Here is a 17,986-nt window from a genome sequence, read left to right on the forward strand (position 1 = left end):
CTGGCAAATGGAGAGTCATAATATCTACTTCACAGGTTACTGTGAAGACTATATTAAGACATAAGAATTTAGCAAAGTACTAGACTAAATCATGTTCAGTAAGTATTAGCTTATGGGTTTTTTTTTTAATATGCAGCAAACCCAGGTCCTACTTAGTACATATGTATCACCAGAATATTCAGATATTTGAATATTTGAGCATGCATTAGGAAATTAGGAAATTAGGAGTATTTGAGCATGCATTAGGAAATTAGGAAATGCATTAGGAAATGGCAAAGGCTGTGGTTCATTGAAAGATGCAGATCCTAAATTTTTCTTGTTCATGCAATAATCCTCCAAACTGTAGATATCTATTCATAATTCTACTAATTGAAACCTGAACTTGGAAGTTATGCAGTTATTTTAGGAATGAATTGAGTTGTCTATTTTTCCTTCTTAAAAAAAAACTGTGAAACTCTTGATGTTGTAAAACAGAGCTTAACTGAGTGTGTGTCTCTGTGTGTGTGTGTCTGTGTATGTGTGTGTTGGAGAAAGGGAGGGAAGGAGAGAAGGAGAAGTAGGGGATGGTAAGCACATGTATTAAAGGTTTGGAGAGTATTTGTTGCAATGTTTATAAACCTACATCCTTGCAAGGTGATGACAATTTTTCAGCGTCTCAATAACTTTCTGGGACTTTACAGCCAGAAAGCACTTTGGTATTCATGTTCCATTCATTATGTTTGTCTCTTCATTTTAAATTCCATTGTTTGTTAGCAATATTTATTTATACTTATCTTTTCTAAATGGTAAGTTTCCAGAGAGTGGGGACTTGGTCCCCAGCCCTTCCCGTCCTAACATGTAGTTGGGTAACCTGAATGCAGCAATGGCCCCATAAATGCACAGGGAGACATCCTACAATGTATCATATGATGTGTCTACATGCACAGTAGGTGCCCTCAATTTGAAAACCTAGATTAGAGGCTTGGCCTTGTCCTCTACCCCTGTTTTGTTGCAAGCAAAACTAGCTTACCTACTTGAGCCTCTGATTCTTCATGGACACAAAGTAGAGACAGATGATTCACTCGTACAGTTAGCTGAGAATTAGTAGTGTATATGGAAGTACTCTATAAACCGTTAATGACAACGCAGGTGGTGAGTGCCAGTGTCATTTCTGGAAATCAATAGATACTATTATGCTCCACACTGTCTAGACATAGTCCCCTGTCTCTTCTTGTAAGACTGGCCCACCAGCTTTGCAATAAAAAAGAGTATCCTTAAGATCCGAACAAATTACCATGCTTGGAATAGAGTTTACTTTTAAGGTTAATTTGCACATGAAATGTCAAAATAAGCCATGAATCTAATGCATGAGAACTCATAGGTTTAGTAGTACCTTGCACAGGGTACCTGGGCCACTATGTAGGCTTAGGCATATACATGTGTCCAGCAGTGACAAGTTTCTGAAGATGTTTCTGCTCACTGCACAGGTGCAGCTCCAGCAGGGACCAGAGGGTTAAGAATTGTATCCTGGGAGTCATTTTGAAGGAGAGCACAAGGGTCTATGTGCAAGTAGAGACAATGGCCTTCCACTCTAGCATCCAGGGGTTGAAGAGGAATAGCCACCAGGGAGGGACTCCTGCTGGTTTGAGAGCCACAGTGTGAGGCCTTGTCCTGGACCAGGGATAGGAAACATTCTTGGTGGGCAGTGACCTGAGTTCTGAACAGGACCAGTGCCTTTTTGACCTGAGGCTGCCTTTTCCATATGCCAATGTAAGGGCTAAGGAAGAACTAGGGGTGTCAGGTTTAGAACCTGAGGTTGAGAGAAAGGATAGGGATAGGATCCTAGGGCTCTGCTGGCTGTGAGGGATAGTGAGTAACCCTGAGGGGAAGGAAGACACTTTTCCTTAAGGGGAAATGAGGGCTAAACCCCAGAGAGTGCGCTGGTTAGCCACGGATGCTGCTGCTGGCCTTGGAAGGGAAGCAGTGGTTGGCAAAGAGTGTTTCTTGTCTAGAGTGTGCATGTGCTCCTAGGAAGCTCTCCGATATGCCCGCCAACCCCCAGATGACACCTTCTCAAAGAGAAGTGGTATAGGAATGTTTTACAGTGAAAAGATCACGGGTTGGCAATTAGGAGTTACGGGTCTAATCCTGTCTTATTGCTGATGCGCGGTGTGACCTTTCCCCTGAGTTTATTCTCTTTTCTTATAAATTGGACAGTTCAACTAGATATGTCCAACGGAGTGCCTTGTCCCCTGGAGCTTCAGTTCATGCTAGAAGAATTTTTACCCCACATATAGTTGTATCTTCATGTATGGCTGGGGAGTGTCCAGGTTTGTTTTACAAGGGGACAGGGAGTATGCACGCCACTCAGGAGGTTTGTTTGCAGCTGTGTGATCCGCACTGAGAAGACACGTTGCCCAAAGTTCCATGCTCAGTCCTAACATTTAGCAGAGTGGTGGTGCTTTAAACCTTTAAGCCCCGGTCTCTGCACACATAAAAGAGGAGAGTCACCTTACTACCTGAGTCTCCACAGGTTGTTGTGACTTCAGGAAACCTCAAAGGTAAGGCAACATTTATTGAGCACCTGCTGTATACCGGCCCCTCTGACAAATACCTTCCGGTGTCCACCTTGTGAAGGCAACCGCAAATGGTATTACTGGTCAAGCAGGGTTGGCAGGGATGGCCCTGACAAGAGACATGAAATGAAAGGTCATTTTACCCTCCTGGGGAGATACAGTTGCAAAATTACCAATCAGGTCTGTCAAATCTTTTTAAACCGGCTTTCCAAACTCATACCCTCAGGCAACTAGAACCAGGCTGGCGGGCTCCACCCCCCACCCCTTTCCAAGGTCTGTGCCAACACGCTGCCCTCCAGAAAGGAAGGCTGCAGCTGCCTCCCCAGCCAGGCCAGTGCCCAGGGCTAGCCGCAGAGCTGCCTGTGGCTTCCCCAAGAGAGGTCTCAGGGCACATCCCTCCCTGCCGCGGTTTATGGGTGCAGTCTGGATGTCCCACCCCCCTCCACCTGCCAGGCCCCCGGTGGGCTCCCGCCTGGGCTTCACGGGGAGCGGGTAACAGACAGCCCACCTGCTTGATGTCAACATCTGTGGGTGCGGCCCTGGGAAGAATGTGCCGCTCCCAGCCTGGGCTCAGGTAATTAATCCCCACAACTGACAGGTGGCAACAGGCGGCCCTTTGGCTGGGGCCATCAGGAAAAGTGCTTGGAGGAAGGATTTTTTTTTTAAACTATCAAGCGCACAATTCGTACATGTCTGGCAGCTAGACGACTGTGGCAGGAAGGGAGACAGGGAGGAGAAGTTGAATGCCTTGCCAGAGGACCATGGGGCCAATTTGGGGATCTCTTCCTGCCCAATCATGATGATAGATTCAATAGGACATGGTGGCCAGGGATCTGTTTGCAAGCTCGCTTTGCAGATTTTCCCTTCCTTTGAAGTAGATGCAGTCCTAAGTGGAATGCCTTAGTTGTGAATGAAGGAGGGGAAATGATTTGCATAATGTGAGGCAGGAAGTCAGTGGGCAAGTGGATAACTAGAATCCTGTCCTCCTGCCTTCCTATTAACAATTCTTTGGGCAATATTTACAGACCCATTATGCATGTGCAGCTTAGACATGGGGGATAAAACTGCGGTGTAGTCACGGGAAGGATAACCTTTTGGTTCTTGGCCGGTATTCTGGTTTTTCACCTACCCTTTTAAAGTTGGCTTCTCAAGAGAACACCCCAACCCTCCCCCAGACCATATATATGCATTCACTTCCTGTTTCTGTTTTTGGTATTTTCATACATCATCCATCAAAACCATGACAGAACAGTAACCTGATGTCTGTTTAAAGTATATTTACTTAACTAAAACCTTTAAAGGGGTCATTTTTCATTTATTAAAAATGAAAAAAAAATCTTCCTAAAAATGACACTTACAGTGTTTCTCAAGTGAATTTATTTATAGATTTATTTATAGAATAGATTTATAGATTTATAGTTAATTGAATATGGTATATGATTAGCCTATACAATTATACAATTATATGTGAAAAGGTTGTTCAGCCTATTTCAAGCAGATCATACTGGGGCTGTATCTGGCTCTTTATAGCTAAGACTGTTTTTGTATTTTAGTGAATTAGATAGTTATAGTTAGTTGACCAAGCCTCTTGATCAAAAATTATGTTCTGACCTGAATATTTTTATTTTCAAGCATCTCATTTCTGCCCCTTAGTGATCTTTCCCTCTCCAAAGTCAATTGCCGGAACTTTATTTTGTCCTCTTTGAGTACCCCATCTGTTTTATATGATGTTTTTTCCTACCAATTTCAATTATTGCTTTTATCATCCTCTTACCCTCATAAAAGGGGCTTTTAATTTGGCAATTCCCAAGAATACAGTTTAGAAGACAAAAAATTGAAATCACTGAATGCTTTAGGATAACTCTGACTAAATTCAGATTGGCTTTGCACTTGATAATTGCTATATTTAGATGAATGGAGTTGTGACAGCTTTGGGGCTTGCCCTTTTTTCTTAATTATTTTTAGGTTATTTGAAGTAGTAAAGACCCCACTTTCACCTCTTGTATTCTTTAAATTCTCCGCAAATACGAACTATAAATTAAAAGCACACCTAGCATTCCCTGTTAGTGAATGGTGGTTGTCTTTTAGATTATTTGTAATTCTCATTATTTTTTTCTTTTATCTCCCTTTCATCAACCCAAATTCATGGAGAAGGCCAGAGAAGTTGATGTATTTAAGCCTTGGCTTAGGTTTTCCTCTATTTTTAAGACCTGGCCATCCTCACAGTCGATAATTTGCCCTAAGTGTTAATGGAGCATGGCTGCATCTGGTTTTATATGCTAAGGTTTATTCTGTGGGCTAATGTTCAGTAGATCAAAATGTACATAGTTTTAAATTAGAAAAAAAATTAAGACATTTTCTTTTAGCATGATAGCATGCCAGATGTGGATTTATCTGCAAGCTGGCACTATGCTTCAGAAAAGCTTTGACACTATCCTGTGTATCCTACTGCTGCTTTCCTTGAGGATGGATTGAGTAGTGAGGTGAATTTTGTAATTATTGATCTATTTATTCCATGGAATTTTATTCCTTCCATGTTCTTGGAGATTTGCTGGTGAAGTTAGCCTTGCAATTTGGGATTCGCATAAGGTATGGCATTACTTCTGGGAGAAGTTGAGAGACTAAAGTGTTTTGTTTTGTTTTCTTCTTGATGGAGTGGGGAGGGAGGGTCTTTGTTGCACCTTTAGGAAAGGGAGCTGTTGAAAAATTATGCAGGTGTGTGCTAGCTGGCATCTCTGTGCATTGTGATACTGAATTACCAGTCTGGCAGCCAAGAGCATGTAATATAGTATGTCTACTGAGGCAGGTGGTGATGGTGGGGTCGTAGTTACTGGAATGCTTTTTTCCCCACTTCTCTTTGCAACATATTATTAGTAAAGGAGCTGAATTTACTCTTGTTTTCCAAAATCCCCTGGAGTTATTTTATTTGAACATGATATTTGGCTTTGTGCAGTTCACTCCTCAATATGCCAAACCTCCTCCCCTCCTTCCCAAAACAAAACAAAACTTAGGCAAAGCTTGCTTTTCCATTTTGTCAGGGATATTGTATAGCAAGAAAGAAGTTAGTTCATTTGTTTTGAGGCGCCTCTGTTCCATGACACTGTAGAAATACTTTGTTCATATGGATGCTCCAGACTGTGGAAGAGGACATTTGGTTGAGGCCCTACAAAAAATGTGGCTCTTTGTTTTAGCTCATAGCCTAGTAATTCCTAGGAATAAACACACCATTGAATGTGCATACATATACATCAGTACATACATCAATTCCCACTCTTTATATATTTCTGATCAGAATGATTATTAACACTCTGCTTTCTGCTTTCAAAATTCTTTTTAAGAGTTACCTTGCCAGGATAAACCTGGTAACTGGTTTCTCTAACAGATTTGCACCAGATCATAAAATATTCAAAATGGAAGAAACATAGATCATCTAACAGAGTTCCCTTGTTTTCCTCCTATAGGTGATTATTAGCTCAGTGTTTGGGGAGATCATGTAAGTTGCCTGAAATTCCTCAGTGACTGAGTGTCTGAAGTCCATGACTTTTTTTTTTTTTTGAGAGATCAATATATTTTTTAAAGATTTTATTTATTTATTCATGAGAGATACAGAGAGAGAGAGAGAGAGAGAGAGAAAGAAGCAGAGACACAGGCAGAGGGAGAAGCAGGTTCCATGCAGGGGGCCTGATGTGGGACTCGATCCTGGGTCTCCAGGATCATGCCCTGATAGGTGCTAAACCGCTGAGCCACCCAGGGATCCCCGAAAGATCAATTATTTTATCTTTGAAAGTAAATTCTTTCATATATGCTTTCTTTTCTTTTCCCTTTTTTTTCCCTCTCACAATATTTCATTTTCTAATTTTACATTAAGATTTGCATGATTTAAAAAAAAAAAAGATTTGCATGATTTTAAGAGCCACAGTTCATGTGGTATCTTGCCTAAATATATGAAAAGGTTACTATAATCCACAGCTGATTTATCAAATCTAGGACCTGCTGAAAAAAATTGGTTCTTAAAACAGCTGGTGGACATTTCATGTTATTCTTATGTTCAAGATCATTCTGGAAATATACTACAATTTAGGGAAGAAAATCTCAATTCCTGGACAAAGTTATTTACTAAACTAAAAAGCATGTGATATTAAGGCAAATAGCATTATGGAATATCCTTGTAATATTGTAGGGAAGTGGTGGTCATATTTTATTTTTTAGATGAGCTCTGAGCTCTGTACTTGTTTTTCTAATCATATTGCACATTTATGTAAATTCACTTTGGTACAAAGTACACCAGTTCCTCCTGGGCCATGTACTCAGAGTGTTAAGACTACAAGGTGCATGAAAAGGGAAATCAGCCTGTATATCAGGATGGTCCTTGTTGCTGAGTGAGTTTGAGCAAGTCTCATCCCTTCTTTAAAGTCTGGATCCTTCCTCTGTAACTGGATGGGTTGAACCAAATGATCTCTTGGCTTTTCCTGATCTAACTTTATAAGAAGAGCTTGGCCACTGTATCTTAAACTAAAACTGCCTTGAAACAAGGGAATCCATAATAGAAACAGAGAACCAAGTTCTTTGCTTACCATGTGAGTTTGGTTTTGTATAGAAACTCAGTCATCAGAGTATAATGTAATTGTAAAAGCATTAGCTTTCCAGAAATAAGGAAATCTGAGTTCGTCCCCGCATTGCCTAGATTTCATTGTGAAACCCTTAGGAATAATTTCTTCTGCCCTCCTGACCCTCCAAACTAAATAGAGCTTCACATTTTTCCCTTGTGTTCCTCTGCTTTTTCTTCAGAACAGATATTATACTCCTAGAAATAATTTATTTAATGTCATTGCTCCCTTTACACCAACTCCTTTTGCCTAAGAGATACTGCTAGTTCCCTGGAACTCAAAACAGAGCCTGCCATGAAGCAGGGGTTCAATAAATATTTGTTGAATTAATGAGCCAATTTCATTAGGTTTTATAACTGAAAATTATGGGGAGAATAAAGTTTGGACAAGACCTACTATAATGGTCCTTCAGGGTTCTACCATCTTATTTCTATATTCTTTGTCTTCTAAAATCATGAACCTGCAACAGTTTTACAGGTAATGCCTATATTAAATCTACAGATTAAAGTTTTTAATTAGGAAATATTTCAAGCCTACAAAAACAGATAAATTTGGATACCTGAGTTATATACCAAAATGCTAAAAAAATAATATTGTTTCAAATATATTTTTAATTTTTTACTGTATATATTTAATTATTTATTTTAAGATTTACTTATTTGAGAAAAAGAGAGCATGAGGGGCCAGGGAGGGCAGAGGGAGAGGAATAGAGAATCTTAAGCAGACTCTCCACTAAGTGTGGAGCCTGATGCAGGGCTCGACCTCATGACTCTGAGAGCATGACTTGAGCTGAAACCAAAAGTTAGATGTTTAACCTACTGAGCTATCCAGGCATCCTTTAAATATATATTTTAAATAAAATATGACAGGGACACTTGGGTAGCTCAGCGGCTTAACACCTGCCCTCGGCCCAGGGCATGATCCTGGAGTCCCCGGATCAAGTCCCACATCAGGCTCCCTACATGGAACCTGCTTCTCCCTCTGCCTGTGTCTCTGCCTCCCTCTCTCTCTCTCTCTCTCTCTCTCTCTCTCTGCCTCTTATAAATAAATAAATAAAATCTTTTTAAAAATAAATAAAATATGACAGATAAAGCAAAAGGTCTCCCTCCATTCTATCTCATTACCCTCTCTCCTTCCAACTATTAAAATGAATGAATACATCTACATATAAGAACATGGATAAATGTTGAAAATATGAGAAATGAAAATAGATTGTTGAGATTAAATTTTGAGCAGTGTAGCTTAAGTAAATTTTAAGGACACACAAAATTGTATTGCATTTACTTAAGAATTTATGCATATGTATTTTAAGAATATATGAAAGCAGATAAGCAAATCCATTCATTTTTTAAACAAATGAATCTAGTAACTTCACATCATTTAGAACTTAGTGATTACTAGCAGATAGATATGAACTGTGTGATTCATTATAAATGGTAATATTCAAACTTCAGGAGATTTTTATTATCTGACAACAACTACTTCCCGACCAGGTTGAAATAGTGTTTTCGCAATGCCCCCCAAATTACTTAAGCTACATTAAACAATTTATATAGAAGATCTTAGAAATATGAGGTTTCAGTAATAATCATAATACATGCTTTTATGTTGGTCTTTGCAGTTGACTAAAGCTTCCCATATCCATCCATGATTTTTCTCCTCTACTCTAAAAGATGCATACTGTATGTTCCATATATGTTTTTTTCTATTTTCTGTTGGTGAGAAGTGAAGTGACTAATTAAAGACCCAGGCAGTGAATAGAAGACGCAGAATTTAAATCTTGTCTCTTGACCCCTAGCTCAGTAACTGTTGCTTACAATTGATGGTGTTGAGTAAGAGACCTCTAATGCTCTCAGCTTTGAGAACTAAGCCCTTTCCTCTTTCACAACAAAGTTGGCTTATTAATCCCAGTGTTACCTCATGTTATTTTATTTTCTTTGTTCAGAATTAAAACCAATTATCTTTTCTTTTTTCTATTTGTTGAAGAGTCCACTGACTAAGCCAGGTCTCATTTTATACTGACTGTTGGGAGCCCTAAACTAACTCTCATTCATCCTTTGATTTTAGAAAAGGCATAAGCAAATAACTGGTATTATTTTTGCAAGCATCTTTTGTTCCAGTGAAAAACAGTTCTCAGTCTGTTTTTATGCTTTCGTGATGAAAACGAGAGCACTGAATTTTAGTAAGTCCCCAAAATTCCCTCTATCTCTCTACCTTTTCGGTCTTTTGTATTGCCCTAGTTTGGGCCCTCCTTGTTTCTTGCCTGAACACCTCCTCCTGATCAGACTCCTTTCTCTTACTTTGTTCGAGTCTTGCTCCTACCAGCTTTGCTTTATTTAATACACAGAACTGGTTATGTCCTTCCCCTGCTTTGCAATCTTTAATGATTCTTCTTTCCCTGTTGGTAGAGTCCAGCTGTTTCTTATGACATCCAAGGCTCCTCAGAATCTGGGAGCTGCCTTCCTAGTTTAGCCTCATTGTTTTCTGCTCTGCCCCTCCCCCTCCTGCCCTGCCCCCTTCCATCCTGCCCACACTTACATTTCAGTCATAGTTAAAATCTCTCTGCTTATATTCATGATGTTCCTGTCTGTGGAAAGCCTGCTCTCTGCCTCTTGACTCTCTCATCCTTGGGTTCTTGGGTACACCATGTAGCTGGTGAATAACTTGCCTTGTAAGGCCTAGTTTAATATCACTACTTTAATATCACTATGAAACTTTTCTTCTCTTGTGGAATACATTTGCTTTTGTCATTCTCTCTCATCTCCAACCAATCCATCAGTATATCTGGTTAAATTATATCCAGAAACCAATTGCTTCTTGCCAACTCTACTGCTGGCTAAGCCACTCTCATTCTTTACTTGGATCATTTGCAGTAGCTTCTGATCTCTCCATTTCCATCTTTGATCTATAAAGTCTGTTTTTCACATAATAGCCAAAATATTATTAAAGTGGAAATCAGATCACGTCACCTTCTCAAACCTCTCCAGTGTCTTCTTAGCTCACGCCATGGTAAGCTGAAGTCTTTCCCTGGCCTGTAAAGCCTTATATGATCTGGGCTTCATATGTTGTCTGATTCAGATCTTATCCCTTGCCACACTGTAGTCTTCACTCACTGGTCTCCTTGATAGACATACTCCCCCCAGGACCTTAGCACTTGCTGTCTCTAGTAATTGAAATGTTATTTCCCTAGGTGTATGCATGGCTAACTCTAGTGATTCCTTCAGATCTTTTCTTTAAATATCAATTCATCAAAGAATCCTCCCCTGATAACCCTTGATAAGATAATAAACCCCTCACACCACATTTCCCAACTTCTGGCTCTTTTACTCTATCTCCTTTAATTTTATCCTTTGTTTTCTTTATAATGTTTATTGTTATCTGATATAGTATGTAATTGTTTATTCTAGAATATTAACACCTGTAGAGCATGGACTTTGCTTTTGTTTATTGCTGAATTTCCAAACCTAAAACAGAGCCTTGCTCTATAAATGGCAAATTAACAGTTTATTGCTCTATCTTCTGTAATACCATAATACATTATACATACCTCTGCTATACACAGTGTATTTGTGTTGTTTGTGTTTTGTTCTGCCTCTTAACTGTGAGCAATTTGAAGGTAAGACTGAGTAAGCTTTTCTTTCAATTTATTTTATGTTTTAAAGACTGTGCTACACAGTAAGAATACATAAGGTCCTGCATTCCAAAATTTTTAATCTTATTTCTCTGTTCCTCATACAGAACCAAGTACCTACATTGTATAGCACATGCTTAGTAAACATTTGATTAGTAATTATTGAATGATGTACAAGTGGGGAAATAAATAGATCCATGCCTAGTTTAGAGTGGCAGCTGATTAGCAGATTCTAATATAGAATAGAATCATAAACACTATAAATTTGAGGAAGAAAATAATATATCTAGAACAGCAGACTCAGATGAAAAAGATGACTGGATAAGGTAAAAAGGGAGATTTAATGAGTTCAGGAGCATTTGAAATGCAATAGAAGAATTATGATTATTTGTAGTAGAACAGAACTGGGACACCTGGGTAGCTCAGCGGTTGAGCATCTGTCTTCAGCTCAGGGCGTGATCCTGGAGTTCCTGGATCAAGTCTCACATTGGTCTCCCTGCATGGAGCCTGCTTCTCCCTCTGCCTGTGTCCCTGCCTCTCTCTCTGTATCTCTAATGAATAAATAAAATCTTAAAAAAAAAAAGAAAAGAATACAACGAACTCTAGAAAACCCTATATATGATTATGGAAAAGAACTTGTTGACAAGCTTTTTTAGAATGCAGACAAAAGGTAAACATGCTAACAGTTTTTGAGTATATAAAATGTATGATAGAGAATGTGGATCCAAAGTAAGACTTAGATATTTTTGAAAATTAAGAGTAGAAGAAAAAAATAAGTAAAGAAAAATTATATTGAGATGAGCTCAAACATACAAGTTGAAAGAGCTCACCAATTCCCAAATAATCCTAAGAAAAATAATAGAAACATTCTCACTTCTTTTAAAAAAAAAACAAATAAAAAATAAAAAATTAATAAGGAAACAAAATCCTGCAAGGATCTAGGGAGAAATAAGCATCTTAATATAAGGGAAGAAAATTCAAATTGACCGTGGGCTTCTCTATAACATTATAATATACATTGATTCAGTTATCCCATTTCACGGGATCCAACTAAAACTAACATATATAATAAGGATTTGTGAATTAAAATGTGCTTAATAGTGTTATTTTTAATATTAAAACTAGAGTAAAATACTCTATAAGAAAGGCGTGATTAAGTAAATCATGGTATGTTTCTTTAATATTATCATTGCAATCACTAAAATTTATATTTTTAAATTAGAACATATTCATGATATGTTAAATAAAAAAGATACCAAAATGTTTGTTATGTTCCAGCTTATATTAAGGTGTGTATGTATGTGTTTATATACATAGGAAAAAGTCTAAAATGTTTGTGGTGTGTTATCTCTGGGTAGGGGAAATACATCATATATTTCCTTTTTTTTTCAGAATTTCTATGTGCATGTTATAATTATGAAAAAACAGACTTTATGAAAAAAAAGAAATTGAGAAGAAGTTATAAGTTTTTAATCCTTCATAACTGCTTCTAATAGTGCAGCACTATAGGGAAAGAAATGTTTTACCTTCAAACACAAAGTTTGGAATGTTTAATGTCCACCCAAAAACTACTGGAAACTCAATGCAATGGACTTGCATCACCAAAGAAGTTCTTAGATATAGGAGATTCTCTTTTCAGATATAGAATCAACTGGCTTTCTTCCTTTGATACCTGTAAGTAGAAAAAAAACTAGCTGGGGATAAAAATAACCTTAGAACAGCAGTGAAAAAAAATCCATTTAGAATGATAAGAAAATGGTGCATAGAGGAAATAAGTTAAAGCCAGAAACAGAATCCATTAAATCAGTGTAAGTCTTAGAGAAAGAATTATTTTTCTCAGGAATGTTAAGTGTGGTCCCACATACTGGATATGAAGACTGAAGAAACCTCTAAAGGAAGTACTTCAGATGTTCCTCCATATTAAGAATATATTTAAAATGTTATAGATATAGCTAAAGGGGTGCCATAGAGGGATCTTTGTAGAATTAAATCTTTATATTAGAGGGACATAAAACTCTAAAATCAATGATCTAGGTTATCAAATTAAAAAATAAAAATAAAGCAATGGCAAATTGAACCATAGTTCAATTTTTGCATTTAGGCAAGAATAAAAGTTAAAAGTCATGCATATTGAAAAGGAAGGAATAAAACTTCTTTACTCACAGTTAACATAATCATCTATGTAGAAAATCAGAAGATATCTACAAAAAACTACTAGAACTAATAAGTTAAGCAAGGTCACAGGATGCATAGTCAATATACGAAGATCAATTATGTTTTTACATACGAGAAAAATAAAATTAGAAATTAAAAATTTAAAGTAGCATTTAAACATTTTTTTTTAATCATCAAGGTTGTGATGAGCACCGGGTGTTAAATGCAACTGATAAATTATTGAACACTACATCTGAAACTAATGATGTACTATATGCTGGATAACTGAACTTTAAAAAGTATTAAAGGAGCTATCTAACAAAATATGTGCAAGATTTCCAAACTAAAAACTATGAGACATTCCTGAGAAAAATTAAAAGTTCCTAATTGGAGATATATACCATGTTCATGGATTAAAATACATAATATTGCTAGTATATCAGTTCTTTTCATGATGACCTATACAAAACAATGTCATCCAAAATTCTACCAGGCATTTTTGTGGTAATTGACAAATAGCTTGTAAATTTTAAACGAAATTTCAGAGGATTGAAAATTGCCAAAACAATTTTGAAAAAGGACAAAATTGGAGGATGTATCTTCCCTGATTTTGAGACTTTCCATAAAGTTTGAGTAATCCAAACAGTGTGACACTGAGATATATGAATTAGATGTATAGATCAATAGTAGAGGGCAGTCTAGATAAAGATGTGAACACATGTGGTCAATTAATTTTCAAAAAAGATGCCAAGACAATTGAACAAAGGGAAAGATTGAGATAAACATTTCTACAAGTGTTGCTGGAACAATTGGATTACTGTTAAAAAGAGGACAAGGAGGAAAATTGACTGAATGTTGATATAGAACTAAATGCAAAAGCTAAGACTATAAATATCCTACATATAAACATACCAAATCCTTCTGACATTGGGATAGACCAGTATTTCTTAGGACACAAAAAACATAAGCCTTAAAGGCAAAATATTGATAATTCCTTAAAAGTAACTGTTTTGGAAAAGCGCACAATATAGGTTAAAAAAAAAAACAAGCTATAGACTGGGAGAAAATATATTTTAAAAATGTATATCTGCTAAAGGAATTTTATCCAAAGTATATAGAACTCTTTCAACTCAAATTAAGAACATAAGCAACCCAGTTTAAAAATTAAAATTTAAAAATTTTGAAAGATTTGAACAAACACTTCCAAAAAGAATAGTAAATAAATATATGAAATAGTATAAGTTGAATATAAATATATTTATTTTGATTTTATATTTTAATTTCTTTGTATAAAAATATAAACATTTATATTTTTCATATTTTATTATACAAAATATAATTGAAGTATATGAAAAGATACTGTGCATATGTTTAATCATCAGGAAACACTAATTTAAACCACAGTGAGAACCATTACATGCCTGCTAGAATGACATTAAAACTGACAATAGCAAGTGCTGACAAGGGTGTGAACCCTCATAAGTTGCTGGTGGCAACATAAATTGGCACAGCCCCTTTGTAGAACAATTTGACAGATGCTTATAAAGATAAGTATACACTTAGTGAGCAATCATACTTCTAGGTCCCTATCTGGGAAAATTAAAACATGTGTCCTCACTAAGATTTACATATGAATATTCATAAGAGTTTCATTCATAGTCAATACAAACTGGAAATAATCGATGAATAGATAAGTAATGGAATTCCACTAAATAATAAAATGGAATACTGAAACATGCAAAAACATGGATGAGCCTCAAAAGCATTCTGCTTAATGAAAGAACCCAGGCACATAGGATGATATACTCTATTGTTCCATTTCTATAAAATTCTAAAAGAGTGCAGTGAGAGAAAGAAGGTATATGGTTGCCTAGGAAGGGGTCAGGGAGATTAGCTGTAAAAGGGGCAAAAGATAATTTTGATGACCAGGGCTGGGGAGGTATTTATTACAACTGTGTACATTTGTCAAAAGTCATCAACTCTTAAAAACTGGTATACTTTATAGTAAATTATACCCCAAAGTTGATTAAAACAAAAAAAGAAGAATACATACCCAAAAGCAATTAGACCTGAGAATCACAGAATCTCAAGTCAATGTTGGGAGCAGTCTAGACGTAGATTTTAGAAGTCTCAGAGAGGAAGAGAGAGACATTAAAAGGAGCTAGATGTGTTCCAGTTTTCACCATGTGCCAGCTTGAATCACCAGTGTATTTTAAAATCTTGCCATAAATCAGATTGTCTTTGCGTGTGTGTGTGACCATGCAGATGACTGGGAAATTGATGAAGGAGATAGTGGCCATTAGGTAGAAGAGAAGGGAAGTGGGGAAGTCTAAAGAACTATGAATACACCATAGGCCAGGGGACCTGAATTCAGTGCTGGAAAAATATACATCAGCACAGACTGAATTTGCCACCAGGAAGGAAAAAAATAGAAGAAGCGTGACTTTGTAAAGAACTGAGCACACCAGGCCTCTTCACCTCCTCTAGTTACTGAGCAGCAGGCCTGATAGTTTAACCAGAAGCAATAAGCAAGATGGATCTTGGCCCTGGTCAGATATTTAGACTTAGTCAATATGAAACCTTCATCATTAAAACTGGAAAATGTGGTCTACCGTACTGGATGCAGTCCTCGCTGAGGGGTGCTATCTAAGTTGTCCTAGCTTGGTGTGGAGAACAGAAGAACCTGAGTCACTCCCGGCAGGGAGTGGCATGATTGAATTGAATTGTGGGTGATGCACATACAGTGTGTTTGAGGCATTAAGAGGTTTGCATGGGTAGAACATGGGGTGGGAAATGAATATGTTTGGGGGGTGAGGGGAGCAAATGAGAGATAGATGGGGTCAGAACACAAAGGACCTTAACAAACCATGTGAAAGATTAGGGCCTCATTCATGATTTGCCCTGAGCTGTAATCGGAGTACCTACAGGCCACTGGTGCTGGACTCCAAGGTTGGTTTCCTCCTTGTCCAGGATTTTTTTCAGTTCTATCACACACTGCCTCTCTCTGCAATTAAACGAGCAAACATTATTACACTGAGAAATAAATAAAGAGGAATTGTTGATGGCGACGCAGCTGCTTTTGAGCTCATTTTAATGTTAAGGAAGATTGTACGCCTTTGAAGTTGATTCAGAATATGGCCGTGCTGGGGGAAATTAGAAAAAGGTAAAAGTGTACAAAATTGGACTGCCCAGCCAAGAGAAATCGATACCAGGGACTGTTGTTCCGGGGCTGGGGCCAGGACTCTCCTATACTGGTTGCTAACCAGCTCTTCTCTGTGACCTCAGGCAAGTCCTCTCTATGCCTCAGCTTTCATATCTATAAAATGGGGATAATAATGCTGATTCATTATCTGTTATCTATAATTCTGAGATCCAAAAAGCTCTGAAAACCAAAAGTTGGTTTCGTTTGGTTTGGTTTGAATTGCATTGCTTGTGACAGACTCATTTGGTGGCAAGTAAGGCCTGAACTTTGAAGCTCTCTAGTCATTTCCCAGTTGGTGTGAATAATCAGGAATTCTGAAGAAATGGTAACATTTGATTATGGGGTGCTGAACTGTTTATGTGTCCCACCAGAGGTGTTTATAATATGTGATATATGAACTCTACTAGCTTTCTAAAATGAAAACAATTATGGATTCTAAAATATCTGGCCCCAAGAGTTTCAGATAAGAGACTGTACACCTGTAATACCTTCCTCGTAGGGTTGAGGATTCCATTTCTGACAGCAGAACTCGGGAAATGGTAGAGTCATTATTATTTGTCATTATTCAGACTCAGATATTAGATTCCCTTTCCCCATCCCTGAACATTAGTAAGGAAAACAGCTGATGATGCCTAGGTTTGTTTTTAGTACTTTTACACCTTAGTCTGTCAAATTTGATTAATAGTATATCAATTATTGAAATAGGATTTTTTTTAACTTTCCTACACTGAACACTTATCCTTCTTCTTTTCTTTTCTTTTTTTCTTTTTTGCAGTCTTTACATACTTGGGTAGATGCTTTATTTGCCTTCAGGTGACAAACTTATTTTTCAGTCATTTTTCCTGAGGTGAATCTTATGAAACTCATGCTTACGTTATGTATCTCCTAACTAAAACACAAAGGGCTATGCTTAATTTTCTGAGAGTTCTCAGTAAAAGTGAGTTCTTAATGTCTCCTAAGGAGGTGTCTTTGGAAGGTCATTGGTTAAAAACACTAGCACAAAAATACTCTTCTAGTTTTCATTCAATGTTTCCCGAGTAGAATTTTATTTTTGCGGTCGATTTTTGGCATGCTCCCTGTTTCCTCAAGCTATATAAAACCCTGTTGCTGTGTTAATCCTTGACCTGTGGGCATGGAGAGCTGATTATGCAACACACTTCTAGCATTAGGAAATTTTTAACTGAAAATTTCATCTACTAAAATGCTTGGGATGAAAGAAATATTTAATAAATAAAACATTTCCAAAGAAGATATAAAGCAATTATTTCTAAATGCCTGTTTTTTTGTTTGTTTGTTTGTTTGTTTGTCTTTTTAAGTCAGACATTTACCTTCAGTCAAAGTTGGGTTGAAACATATCAATAATAAATATTTTTACCACTCTGGCACCTAGTCCCCAGTGTCTTTCCCCTGGAAGAATGTTGCTGCCAATTTAGGATTGCAACCTGTGTGTGTGTGTGTGTGTGTGTGTGTGTGTGTTTACCTTTGTTTTGTAAGTGTTACTAGGTGCCCCACTCTTGGCTGGCAATTCTGGTGCCTAGTGGTTTCACTGCAGCAGCAGAATGAGGAGGAATGCAGTAATGGGGTATTGACCTTCAGAACAGGGATGTTAAGGTTTAATAGAATGTAAGGATTAGAATGGAGACTTTCTACATTGGTTCAGAGATCAGGAGGGGAAGAAGAACAGGCTAAGACCTTTTTCTTCGATTTGGTTCTTGGGATCATCTTTTTCCCCCTATTTTGCCAGTTCTCCAACCAACCAGCCAACCAAGCAATGACTGAATTTCCTTTCTCTGAAAAGGAAATTTGGGGAGGAAAAGTTTCAGTCATTTATGAGTGA

At 37.4% G+C, this 17,986-nt stretch overlaps 1 protein-coding gene across 11 annotated transcripts in view; it reads left to right on the forward strand.

Annotated features, from left to right (window-relative positions):
* The window catches only part of TP63 (tumor protein p63), a 218,428-nt gene that overhangs the window by 167,073 nt on the left and 33,369 nt on the right, over nucleotides 1-17,986 (forward strand). The window lies entirely within an intron of this gene.

Source organism: Canis lupus, chromosome 34 (genome assembly GCF_003254725.2).
Source record: "Canis lupus dingo isolate Sandy chromosome 34, ASM325472v2, whole genome shotgun sequence".
Taxonomy (NCBI): domain Eukaryota; kingdom Metazoa; phylum Chordata; class Mammalia; order Carnivora; family Canidae; genus Canis; species Canis lupus.